This window comes from Elephas maximus, chromosome 3 (assembly GCF_024166365.1).
Source record: "Elephas maximus indicus isolate mEleMax1 chromosome 3, mEleMax1 primary haplotype, whole genome shotgun sequence".
Classification (NCBI taxonomy): Eukaryota; Metazoa; Chordata; class Mammalia; order Proboscidea; family Elephantidae; genus Elephas; species Elephas maximus.
The window spans coordinates 102,003,838-102,017,409 of record NC_064821.1 but is presented as its reverse complement, the minus strand read 5'-3'; the positions used below and the strand labels follow the sequence as shown (position 1 = coordinate 102,017,409).

The 13,572-nt window shown below is 40.7% G+C and overlaps 1 long non-coding RNA gene across 1 annotated transcript in view; it reads left to right on the top strand.

The window, feature by feature from the left end:
* The window catches only part of LOC126073127 (uncharacterized), a 342,628-nt gene extending 329,377 nt beyond the window's left edge, over nt 1-13,251 (top strand). The window contains exon 3 of the long non-coding RNA XR_007516661.1: nt 13,043-13,251. This is a non-coding gene — a long non-coding RNA (uncharacterized LOC126073127). The remainder of the gene's footprint in view (nt 1-13,042) is intronic.
* Nucleotides 13,252-13,572: the final 321 nt, after the last annotated feature.

Below are 13,572 nucleotides of genomic sequence, written 5' to 3'. Positions count from 1 at the left end.
TCTGATACAGGCTAGACTTTATCAACCACTGATATAAAATAATTGTCAACAGAAATGGAAAAGTTAAATTCTGTAAGTGGTTCTGCAGTTCACCAGTTTGGAAATACGTAATTAATATCTACTGTGCACCAGAAATTGCCCTGGGTACCTGAGATTCAGAGTTACACTGATAGGGCCCCAGCTGCAAGGAATTCACTGCCCAGTGGGTGAAGATTAGCAAGTAGACGGACTGTCATAATACATAGTTGTACTTACTGCAAGAGAGGAAACAAAAACAGCTGAGGAGGCACAGGAGATAGTCTCTACGGCTTGAAAATCTTGGAGAGCAGTCTAGGAGAAAGGTAAAACATGTGGATTCCAGAGACAGCCTGCCTGAGTTTAAGCCATCCTCCATTATTTACCTGCTGTATGACCCTGGGTAAATTACTTAATCTCTCTGTGCTTTGATTGCCTATCTGAAAAATGAAAATGATAATATTAATAGTAACCTACTTCAAAGAGTTGTTGTGCTGATTAAATGAACTAAATGAAAAGCACTTAGAACAGTGCTTGGTTAACTGTGGATATTCAATAAGCATTAATTGCTATCGTTATCATCATCATCTGATTGCAAGCAAAGTGTATCAGCTGTACCTAATTCTTTGGGGGGAAGGTGGGATTATTTAGGGAAATTTTTCTTGGTAGCTGATAGCAGATAACTCAAAAGAGTATGGTTCTGAACCAATAGCATCAGCATCACCTGGGTCATCTTGCTAGCAGTGCAAAATCTCAGGCCCTATCCCACGCCTTCTGAATCACAACCTGCGCTTCATTGAGATCACCAGCTTGTTTTACACTCTTAACAGTTTGAGAAGCACTGGTGTAGCACAGTGGCTCTGATCCCTGGCTACACAGACCTAAAAAGGGACTGTCCATGCAAAGGCTCTAAGTCATGAGATAGAAACCCCTGCCTGTCACTAAGCCATGAGACAGAAACCCCTGCCTGTCGGTGCTGTGGGATGGTGGAGGGTGAGACAGGAAGTGGTGGGAGAGGAGGTGCCCATGGTCAAGGGTGTGGGGGGAAGGACTGAACCTCATCCATTGGCAGGCGTGAAAGAGTGGAGTAAGGGCCACTGTCACATTTTATTTGAGGCAGCTCCACAGGAGTGCTATCTGAAGGTTAAAGTGAGAAAGGGTGAGAGTGGACGTGGAGGCCCCGGGAGGAGGATATTAAAACTGCCCCACTAGAAAGGGTGAGACAGGGAGGCAGTGAAAACAGAGAAGAGGAAATGAGTGTGAGAATTATTAGAAGGTGACTCGGGCAATGAGAACTAAACACAGGCAAGGAGGAAGGCAGAGGAGTCAAGAGTAACTCAGGTTTTGATTTGTGTAAGTTAAAAAAAACCTAATCTTTGTAAGTCATTCTTAATAACCCTTTTCAAGGGTTTGCCTCTGAGTTGGTTTCCCGAAGTCTTCCTGACAAAGACCCTTTTTTTTTTATCCACCTGTGATTTCTTGCAGCACATATTCAACTAGCATTTGGCATTATTCCTGCCACGTGAGGGTTTGGGGACAAAGTATCCTATCAGATCCTGGGAAAGATGGTGCTGGTCTTCCATCTTCGTTTCATGTCTCTAGCAGGGTGTTCAGTTACAGTAAAACTTCAATTCCCAGAACCCTTAAAGAATCATGAGTCATCCTATGCAAGCAGTTTTCAGATAGCTGAAGTAAATAAATCCTTTATGTGTAGATAATTTTTATTTAAAATATTATACTGTTTTGATGATATATTTTAATGTATTTGTTTTTACACTTTTTTTAGCAATGGAATTTTTTTTCCCCTAATGGAATTATACGTAGAATCTCAGTATATAAAACAGATTAAAAAGTCACTCTGGTTAAAGAATGAGGTAAGCCAAACCCCAGCTATTTGCCTTCAAGTTTGTCCAAAATTTATTCCCTAAGACTCGTCCACAGATACCTTGGACCCTACTGAATATTTTAGAAATCATTGTTTGAAAATAAATTTACTCCCTACATCACTGACTTCTTAATCAGAATAATAAAATGTAGTTTTTGATGACTCAGGGGTTTTTTCATTGGTATAATTATGAAATGCTTGAGTTGGTGATAATCACCATTATAAATCCAACCCTAATTAACTTATGCAAAATTATGAATTTATTGGCACATGTAATCGGGCAGTCTAAGAGTGATGGTTGTATATCAGGCGTGGTCATATCCAGGTGCTGAAATTACTTCTTCAGGTTTCACGCTTTCTCTCCATCTCTCAGTTCTACAAGTCCCTATTTCTAAATTTGTCAACGTTTAGCCATATTCACTTCTGTCAAAGGATGCTCTATCCTTTCAGCAAACAAGGTAAGTTTGGTAGTCCTAAGGTAAAATACTTACAGCTCTTGGTCAAGAGGAACACAGGCTCTCTTCCCCAGTACCCGTGTTATTGTGGAAGGATTTTTAATTTCCTGGCTTGGTACACATACCTACCCCCAAGGCCAGTGGGCAGGTAAGACATTGTGATTGACAGTTCCTTTAGAATCCCATGGGATGGGCCAGGTAGCGCAATTCTCCAACTGAAAAAAGGATGCTGTGCAGGCTAAAGCAAAATAGATATCTACCTCAGTGATTAAGGACCCTTGGTGGTGCAGTGGTTAAGCACTTGGCTGCTTGCCAAAAGGTTGGTGGTTTGAACCCACCCAGTGGCTCCATGGACAAAAAACCTGGTGATCTGCTACCGTAAAGATTTCAGCCTAGGACAAAACCCTATAGGTCAGTTCTACTCTGTCATATATGAGTCGGAATTGACTCGATGGCACACAACAATTACTCCAGTGCTGTAGATTCCTTTAAAAAAAAAAATTACTGAATTCGTATTGTGTGCCAGCATTGTGGCAGAGAAAAGGTGAGAAACACCCAGAATTGAGTGTGCAGGAGCAAGGGTGTATATATAAACCATGGGCTAACGTAACGTAATGAGTTGTGATTGAGGGACTGTGCCCGGTGTAATGAGAGAAATGCCCATTGATGAACAGAGGAGCAGTTATTCATACCAGAAGAAATCAGGAAACTTCACGCAGGAGGTGATGATTGATATTTAATGGTGCTTGCCTGGTGGAGAAGGAGAAAAGAGCATTATAGGCAAGGGGAACAGAAAATGGAAAGACATGGAGGATGGGGTGGTCAGAGATGAAAAGTTGGACCTGGGTGCAGAAGTGAATATCTTTCCTCAATTGCATATTCCTCGCATACTCACACCCCTCCTCACATTCTCCCCTACAGAATGGTCTTGCCCCATCAAAGACTGGAGAGATGAAGTATGCGTCATGGCTGTTGTCCAGCCTTTCCTCCCTAGGACTGCAGAACTGTGCTGCCCTCCCCCCCATCTCTTACCTTTTGGCTCCCATCTTCAAGATCCTCAGGGCATCCACCACTCCCTGCCTCAAATTACCTTTCCCACTGCCGTGGAGTCTACCCCATGCTCCCTGCTCACCATCCCTTCGTTTTTCTTATGTTTTCTCTATCATTTCTTCCATACTTTTCAACCTTGTTGTGAGAAGACCATTGCTTTTAAAGACCACCAGCCAACCAGAATGTTCCTTTCCTCTATTGATTTTTATTTTTTAACCCCTAGCTACACATTATGATAACCTAGGGAGCTTTTAAATTTTTTCCAACGTGCAGAACTCACCCCCGAGTCTGTGATTCACTTGGTGAAGGGTCGAATTTGAACTTCACCAATTTGCAAAGCTCCCCAGGTGACTCTAGTAGGGAGCCAGTTTGGGAACCATTGCTTCGCTCTATGTGCAGACAGCCTTGTGCACTCACTGGGGCTTTGGACCCTTCTCATGGAGGCTGTCCAAATCTTCCCTGCCTGAAAGTCCTGAGCTTTTCCAGAAGCCTGCAGAGGCAGAAGGATGGGCCCATGATAGACACCAAGATTTTGCTGCAGTCAAATTTAATGAGATATTCCCAAGCTTGTTACAGTGTTGTCTTTTTCATAAAAATTATGTTTTAGCCTTCCGGACATCTAATATTTTGCAAATCAGCGTCAGGTACAGAAAGAATCCTGTCACTGGAGCAGCACATTCAGTAATTTAAAGGTCAAAGACCCACGTGGAAATTAGCTCTCAGCTATTGAAATACACTGACTTAAGCACACACAACAGAAGAGGTAGTCTTATGTCACACATGCTATGCATATAATCGATACCTTAAGTACTTACTGATTATTAACCTTAAAATCCATCGCCGTCAAGTCGATTCCAACTCATAGTAAGTGGCTGGTGGATTTGAACTGCTGACCTTTTTGGTTAGCAGCTGTAGCTCTTAACCACTGTGCCACCAGGGCTCTGGGTACTACCTTAGTAAGGTAGAAAATGCTGGTAAATTCAGAAACAGCCTCCTTTTTAAGGATATTTTAACAACAACAACAATAATAAAGAGTTGCCATCGGGTCAATTCTAACTCTAGACGACCTCGTGTGTCAGAGGAGAACTGTGCTTCATAGGGTTTTCAGTGGCTGGTTTTTCAGAAGTAGATCACCAGGCCTTTTTTCCCAGGTGCCTGTGGGTGAACTTGAACCACCAACCTTTTGGTTAGCAGCTGAGCATGTTAACCGTTGGCACCACCCAGGGAGGAGTGTCTGTTCTGTGACAGGCACTGTGCTGGAGGTTACTTAGTCTATCTCACATCCTCACAACCCTGAAAAGTAGAAAACTCAAGCTAGAAGTAGGGGAACTCACCCAGGATGATACAGATACAAGTGCTAGAACTAATACTCCATCTCAGATGGTCTGAACTCAAATCCCCCCTCCCCACACCACACACCATAGAGGCCAGCAATACACAGTGAGCATGCTCTTTGTGAAGGGGGACCTAGGAGCATGGATACCAGTTGTGTAGGAGAATCTGTCCCCAGATCCCTTACCCACATTCCATAGTATTTTCTTTTTAAAAAATATTGCTGATTTGAATTAGAGCTGAACTAAATGAATTAGAGAACAGAAAAACAATTGAAAGAATGAACAAAGCCAAAAGCTGGTTCTTTGAAAAAATTAACAAAATTGATAAACCATTGGCTAGACTGACTAAAGAAATACAGGAAAGGAAACAAATAACCCGAATAAGAAATGAGAAGGGCCACATCACAACAGACCCAACTGAAATTAAAAGAATCATATTAGACTATTACGAAAAAATGTACTCTAACAAATTTGCAAACCTAGAAGAAATGGATGAATTCCTGGAAAAACACTACCTGCCTAAACTAACACAATCAGAAGTAGAACAACTAAATAGACCCATATCAATAAAAGAGATTGAAACGGTAATCAAAAAACTCCCAACAAAAAAAAAGCCCTGGCCCGGACGGCTTCACTGCAGAGTTCTACCAAACTTTCAGAGAAGAGTTAACACCACTACTACTAAAGGTATTTCAAAGCATAGAAAATGACGGAATACTACCCAACTCATTCTATGAAGCCACCATCTCCCTGATACCAAAACCAGGTAAAGACATTACAAAAAAAGAAAATTACAGACCTATATCCCTCATGAACATAGATGCAAAAATCCTCAACAAAATTCTAGCCAATAGAATTCAACAACATATCAAAAAAATAATTCACCACGATCAAGTGGGATTTATACCAGGCATGCAAGGCTGGTTTAATATCAGAAAAACCATTAATGTAATCCACCACATAAATAAAACAAAAGACAAAAACCACATGATCTTATCAATTGATGCAGAAAAGGCATTTGACAAAGTCCAACACCCATTTATGATAAAAACTCTCACCAAAATAGGAATTGAAGGAAAATTCCTCAACATAATAAAGGGCATCTATGCAAAGCCAACAGCCAACATCACTCTAAATGGAGAGAACCTGACAGCATTTCCCTTGAGAACGGGAACCAGACAAGGATGCCCTTTATCACCGCTCTTATTCAACATCGTGCTAGAAGTCCTAGCCAGGGCAATTAGGCTAGACAAAGAAATAAAAGGCATCCGGATTGGCAAGGAGGAAGTAAAATGATCTCTATTTGCAGATGACATGATCTTATACACAGAAAACCCTAAGGAATCCTCCAGAAAACTACTGAAACTAATAGAAGAGTTTGGCAGAGTCTCAGGTTATAAGACAAACATACAAAAATCACTTGGATTCCTCTACATCAACAAAAAGAACATCGAAGAGGAAATAACCAAATCAATACCATTCACAGTAGCCCCCAAGAAGATAAAATACTTAGGAATAAATCTTACCAAGGATGTAAAAGACCTATACAAAGAAAACTACAAAGCTCCACTACAAGAAATTAAAAAGGACGTACTTAAGTGGAAAAACATACCTTGCTCATGGATAGGAAGACTTAACATAGTAAAAATGTCTATTCTACCAAAAGCCATCTATACATACAATGCACTTCCGATCCAAATTCCAATGTCATTTTTTAAGGTGATAGAGAAACAAATCACCAATTTCATATGGAAGGGAAAGAACCCCCGGATAAGCAAAGCATTACTGAAAAAGAAGAAGAAAGTGGGAGGCCTCACTCTACCTGATTTCAGAACCTATTATACAGCCACAGTAGTCAAAACAGCCTGGTACTGGTACAACAACAGGCACATGGACCAATGGAACAGAATTGAGAACCCAGATATAAATCCATTCACATATGAGCAGCTGATATTTGACAAAGGCCCAGTGTCAGTTAACTGGGGAAAAGATAGTCTTTTTAACAAATGGTGCTGGCATAACTGGATATCTATTTGCAAAAAAATGAAACAGGACCCATACCTCACACCATGCACAAAAACTAACTCCAACTGGATCAAAGACCTAAACATAAAGACTAAAACGATAAAGATCATGGAAGAAAAAATAGGGACAACCCTAGGAGCCCTAATACAAGGCATAAACAGAATAAAAAACATTACCAAAAATGACGAAGAGAAACCCGATAACTGGGAGCTCCTAAAAATCAAACACCTATGCTCATCTAAAGACTTCACCAAAAGAGTAAAAAGACCACCTACAGACCGGGAAAGAATTTTCAGCTATGACATCTCTGACCAGCGCCTGATCTCTAAAATCTACATGATTCTGTCAAAACTCAACCACAAAAAGACAAACAACCCAATCAAGAAGTGGGCAAAGGATATGAACACACACTTCACTAAAGAAGATATTCAGGCAACTAACAGAAACGTGAGAAAATGCTCTCGATCATTAGCCATTAGAGAAATGCAGATTAAAACTACGATGAGATTCCATCTCACTCCAACAAGGCGGGCATTAATCCAAAAAACACAAAATAATAAATGTTGGAGAGGCTGCGGAGAGATTGGAACTCTTATACACTGCTGGTGGGAATGTAAAATGGTACAACCACTTTGGAAATCTATCTGGCATTTTCTTAAACAGTTAGAAATAGAACTACCATACAACCCAGAAATCCCACTCCTCGGAATATACACTAGAGAAACAAGAGCCTTCACACAAACAGATATATGCACACCCATGTTTATTGCAGCTCTGTTTACAATAGCAAAAAGCTGGAAGCAACCAAGGTGTCCATCAACGGATGAATGGGTAAATAAATTGTGGTATATTCACACAATGGAATACTACGCATCGATAAAGAACAGCAACGAATCTGTGAAACATTTCATAACATGGAGGAACCTGGAAGGCGTTATGCTGAGCGAAATGAGTCAGAGGCAAAAGGACAAATAATGTATAAGACCACTATTATAAGATCTTGAGAAATAGTATAAACTGAGAACAACACATACTTTTGTGGTTACGAGGGGGGAAGGGAAGGAGGGAGGGAGGGAGAGGGTTTTTTACTGATTAATTAGCAGATAAGAACTGCTTTAGGTAAAGGGAAGGACAACATTCAATACATGGAAGGTCAGCTCAACTGGACTGGACTGGACCAAAAGCAAAGAAGTTTCCAGGATAAACTGAATACTTCAAAGGTCAGCGGAGCAAGGGCGGGGGTTTGGGAACCATGGTTTAAGGGGAATTCTAAGTCAATTGGCAAAATAATTCTATTATGAAAACATTCTGCATCCCACTTTGAAATGTGGCGTCTGGGGTCTTAAATGCTAACAAGCGGCCATCTAAGATGCATCAATTGGTCTCAACCCACCTGGAGCAAAGGAGAATGAAGAACACTAAGGTCACACGACAACTAAGAGCCCAAGACAGAAAGGGCCACATGAACCAGAGACCTACATTATCCTGGGACCAGAAGAACTAGTTGGTGCCTGGCCACAATCGATGACTGCCCTCACAGGGAGCACAATAGAGAACCTCTGAGGGAGCAGGAGATCAGTGGGATGCAGACCCCAAATTCTCATAAAAAGACCATACTTAATGGTCTGGCTGTGACTAGAGGAATCCCGGCGGTCATGGTCCCCAAACCTTCTGTTGGCCCAGGACAGGAACCATCCCCGAAGAGAATTCATCAGACATGAAAGGGACTGGACAGTGGGTGGGAGAGAGATGCTGATGAAGAGTGAGCTAATTATATCAGGTGGACACTTGAGACTGTGTTGGCATCTCCTGTCTGGAGGGGGGATGGGAGGATAGAGAGAGTTGGAGGCTGGCAAAGTTTTCACGAAAGGAGAGACTGAAGGGCTGACTCATTAGGGGGAGAGCAAGTGGGAGTACGGAGTAAGATGTATATTAACTTATATGTGACAGACTGACTTGATTTGTAAACGTTCACTTGAAGCTCAATAAAAGTTAATAAAAAAAAATATTGCTGATTTGAGAAGTGAAATATGGCTCTTATTTAATTTGTTTTTTTTTTTTTTTTCAGATGTTGGTTCCAATTAAATACTGTTTGTGAATGATCTGATTCAAGTGCTTCGTATCAGGGGTGATTTAAAAGATAATGATGAGTTTGTTCCTTTGAACTGAACTGTTAAACCGGGGAAGGGGAAAAGAATAATAAGCTTTTGAGCAATGATTTTTAGTATTTATCTACATAGCTGTCGTCACAGGCAAGAAGTGGAAATTCCTGGTCACTCTTACCGAAAGATTACACAGCATATTGTGTTTCTTTTTTCAGTTGGTCAAAAATTGTGTCTCCTGTTTGGCATCTGGGAGTAAAACTGAGCTCACTAGCAAAATGTCTGTTTTGATAAATCGGGGGAAAAAAAGACCAAAACTAATGACTTCGACAATGGAAGGTGCCGTGGGAAATAAAATACAGAATAGAGGAACTGGAGGGGGGTTGTTTACCATGACTCTGTGTATCCAGCTGATGGGGAATATAAATAGTTTTCTTTATACAAAGGGGCCCAGGGAATAGTGAATCAGGGAATAATTAACTTGTCTTGGTATGTTTGTGAATGTGCATTTTTATCTGATGACAGATATGCTGATGGCCTTTGAGTCAGTCACCCACCATAAAATTTCCTCAGTCTCCTATGCACCAAGATAGTGTGCACATCCGCCCCAAAGAAAACATTTCAAATTAGCATTAATCATTCAGTGTCCGGGTTTGGGCCCTACAGTGAAAGCCACCTACTGCAGCTGAATGCCATTCAGCAGGCAAAAAGTGATTTGCAATATAATTTAAATGAAGAGTTGGTTTCCTTTCCCATTTAGAACACACCACTATGGAAAACTGATTGTCAGACATTCTGGAGATGCGCATCCACTTGGCTATTCACTCAGAAAATGAAGTTTCCGGGGACACCAGCACACTTAATTTATTTATTTTTTTCTCTGTGAAGTTAGCTTCAGCTTGTTAAATACAATGACTATCCAAACCACAGAAAAACCAACGCCATTAATTTTAATGCCCGTAATGTAATGGAAGGAGACAAAATTCATTTGAGATTTTTTTTCCTTTTTAATAGAATGTTTGCTTGCCCCTCTCCTTATGAGTTAATTATTATTTTCCTTGCATAATGCTCTGCTTATATCTGAGCAGCCAAACAGTATGCCTGTTAATGTCTTGAATTTATGAGTTGCTGTTGGATCTATTATTTTGCAGCATCTATGACTAGAGCATCAATAGCTTATCAGTGTGGTGAGTGAATATATGGTTGATAGGAATGGGACTGGTCCCCTACAGAGCCCTCGCATCTATTTCTATAACATATTTAATTTTCTAGTGTTTCTTTTCTATGCTTTGATTGAGAGATTGAATGGCTTTTCAGTGAGTTTATACACTAGTGAGTTAAAAAGCGGTGACTTTTTCCTTTTTCTCATTTGAGTACTTTTTAAATTTTTATTTATTTTGCTGCTGTTGTTGAGAATGTACACAGCAAAACATACACCAATTTCCACTGTTTCTACGTGAACAATTTAGTGACATTGATCACATTCTTCGAGTTATGCAACCATTCCTACCCTTGTTTTCTGAGTTGTTCCTCCTTCATTAACATAAACTTACTGCCCCTTAAGGTTCCTAGCTAATTTTTCAAGTTGCTGTTGTCAGTTTGATCCCATATAGATAGTTCTTAAAAGAGCATAATGCTCAAGGCAGACATTTTTTACTACTTAAGCCAAACTATTGTTTGGTTTTAAGAAGACTTTAGTAAGCACCCTGCTTATGTCAAGAGTGCGCTAGGTATTTGTGTTGTCGTTATTGTTGTTAGGTGCCGACTCTTAGCAATCCTATGTACAACAGAATGAAACACTGCCTGGTCCTGCACATCCTCACAATCATTATTACATTTGAGCTCATTGTTGCAGCCACTGTGTCAGTCTATCTCATTGAGGGTCTTCCTCTTTTTCACTTACCCTCTGCTTTACCAAGCATGATGTCCTTCTGCAGGGACTGGTCCCTCCTGATAACATGTCCAAAGTATGTGAGACGAAGTCTCCTCATCATTGCTTCCAAGGAACACTCTGGCTGTACTTCTTCCAAGACAGATTTGTTCTTTTTTCTGGCAGTCCATGGTATATTCAGTATTCTTCTCCACCACCACAATTCAAAGGCATCAATTCTTCAGCCTCCCTTATTCATTGTCCAGCTTTCACATGTATATGAGGCAATTGAAAATACCATGGCTTGAGTCAGGCGCACCTTAGTCATCAAAGTGATATCTTTACTATTTAACACTTTAATGAGTTCTTTTACAGCAGATTTGCTCAATGCAATACATCTTTCGATTTCTTGACTGCTGCTTCCATGGGCATTGATTGTGGATCCAAGTAACATGAAATCCTTGACAACTTCAGTATTTTTTCTGTGTATCTGTAAAAGGAATAGTAAAAAAAAATAAAGTATGTTAATGTGGTTTTTAAAGGGTTGTGCTTATCATTCAGAGCCCCTGTGGCACAGTGGTTAAGCGCTTGGCTGCTAACCGAAAGGTCAGCAGTTCAAACCCACCAGCTGCTCTGAGGGAGAAAGATGTGGCAGTCTGCTTCCATAAAGATTAAAGCCTTGGAAGACCCATGGGGCAGTTCTATTGTGTCCTATAGGGTCGCTAGGAGTTGGAATCGACTCAATGGCAATGGGTTTGGTTTTTTTGGTTTGCTTATCAATCACTGTAGCCCAACATTTCTCCAGTTAATAGGCTGTGTCTGCTTTTATTAGGATAGAAAGAACTGGTCTCACTGCTTGATTTCCTATACAACCCCATTCCCTCAGATATCCTGTCCGATGTACCTGTCATAACACATCCCACCTGTATAGTTTTATAGAAGTGCTGTAACAAAGTACCACACGTTGTGTGGCTTATGAGAACAGAAGTGTAATGTCTCACAGCTTCTAGAGGCTAGTAGCCTGAATTCAGGGTATAGGCAGGACCATGCTCTCTCTGTCTCCTCTAAGGGAAGACCCTTCCTTGTCTCTCCAGCTCCTGGTAGCCCCATGCATTCCTTAAAGTTCCTCGGCTTGTCGGTGCCACCTCTCATGCCCCTCTTCTGCCTGTGTGTCTCTTTGTGTCGTTTCTTATCTTTTATAAGGACACCACTCAGATTGGATTAGGACCCCATCATCTCCAGTTTGACCTCATGTTAACTGATAACATCTTCAAAGACCCTATTTCTAAACAAGGTCAAATTCACTGGCACAGGGGTTAGGATTTCAACATATTTTTGGGGGTCCACGATTCAATCCATAAACCATATTGATAACATACCATTACCTGGAATAAGAGCTGATGGCTGGTGGCTAAGAGTTAGAATCCCAGTTCTGCACTTTGTAGCTGTGGGCACGCACAAGTTCCTTAAGGTCTCTGCGCATCTGTCCCCTTATCCATTTAATGATAACAATAGTAGTACCTTCATTGATGGGTTACTCTTAGGAATAAATGAGCTAATACATATAAGGACTGAAAACTGTAGTTGAACTGCTAGGACCACTCATTAAATATTGGCATTATTATTGCCACTATTATGGCTTATGTCTCATGTCTCTCGAGATAAACAGCTGTGATTGACTCTGGTGGTGAGGGTGTGGGAAAGTTGTCTTTTCATACATTGCTGAAAAAAAAAAAACAGAGTGTAACATGGTGTCTCTTCTATGGATGATAATTTGGCAATAGTGGTCACGATTTGAAATGTACATTTTCTTTACCCAATAATTCCATTATTAGATTTTTATCCTGCATATGTAGTCATACAAGTGAAAAAGTAAACTTTTTACTATTTGAATTCTAGCTTGTATATATACCACCTGGAGTCCTTGGGTAGTACAAACTGTTAATGTGCCCGACTGTTAATCGAAAGGTTGGAGGTTCAAGTCCAGCTAGAGGTGCCTTGGAAGGAAGGCCTGGAAATCTACTTCCAAAAAATCAACCACTGAAAACCTTATGGAGCACAGTTCTACTCTGATGCGCATGCGGTCACCACGAGTCAGATTTGACTCGACAGCAAATAGTTTACTAGATGTACGATCTAGTCCAAATTTTTAAAATAAGATTAACAAATGTTTTATGCTTTGTTTATATCCAGTGCATAGCCTAGCACGATGGTAGGCACAGAGACATTGACAAATTCCCTTTTGTTTAGCCCGGAACAATTCCTTGTGGTCTTTGTTTAAATGACACATACTCTTTTCATTGCAGCTTTGTCCTTGGCTCCTCTCGATGACGATTCCTGATTTGTGGCCCTGGCAACCTTGGGAAAACATCATCCAGTTTCTCCCATCCAGACCCCAGGCCCTCCTCTCCCCAGTGTCACCCCCACCCAGCCTGGATACATTGACTGACCCACTTTCTAGATACTTGTAAGTAAAATACTTGACTCCATCATGAAAACAGTTCCTATCACTTTCTCCCTCCCACACTGCACTCTTGAGCATGATTTTGTCACTCTCCAAACCTATGACAATTCTCATCTTTTCTGGAACAAACTGCCTGTCCCATCGTTAATACACCAAGATTCAGTATTTGTTTAATCTCTGACTTATTCAAGGTGGTAGCCAGTAGGCTCTGAGCATTGAGAGGCACGAGCCTTTGTTCTCCTTCTGTTTGGTTCTATTCAGGGTTACTTGTCTCTGTCTTAGATTGGAGACTAAATGGATTAGAATAAAACCAATTTAAGGGAAAAAAGAAATGTTCACAGAAACAGCAAAAGAGATTCCCGCTATCTTGGC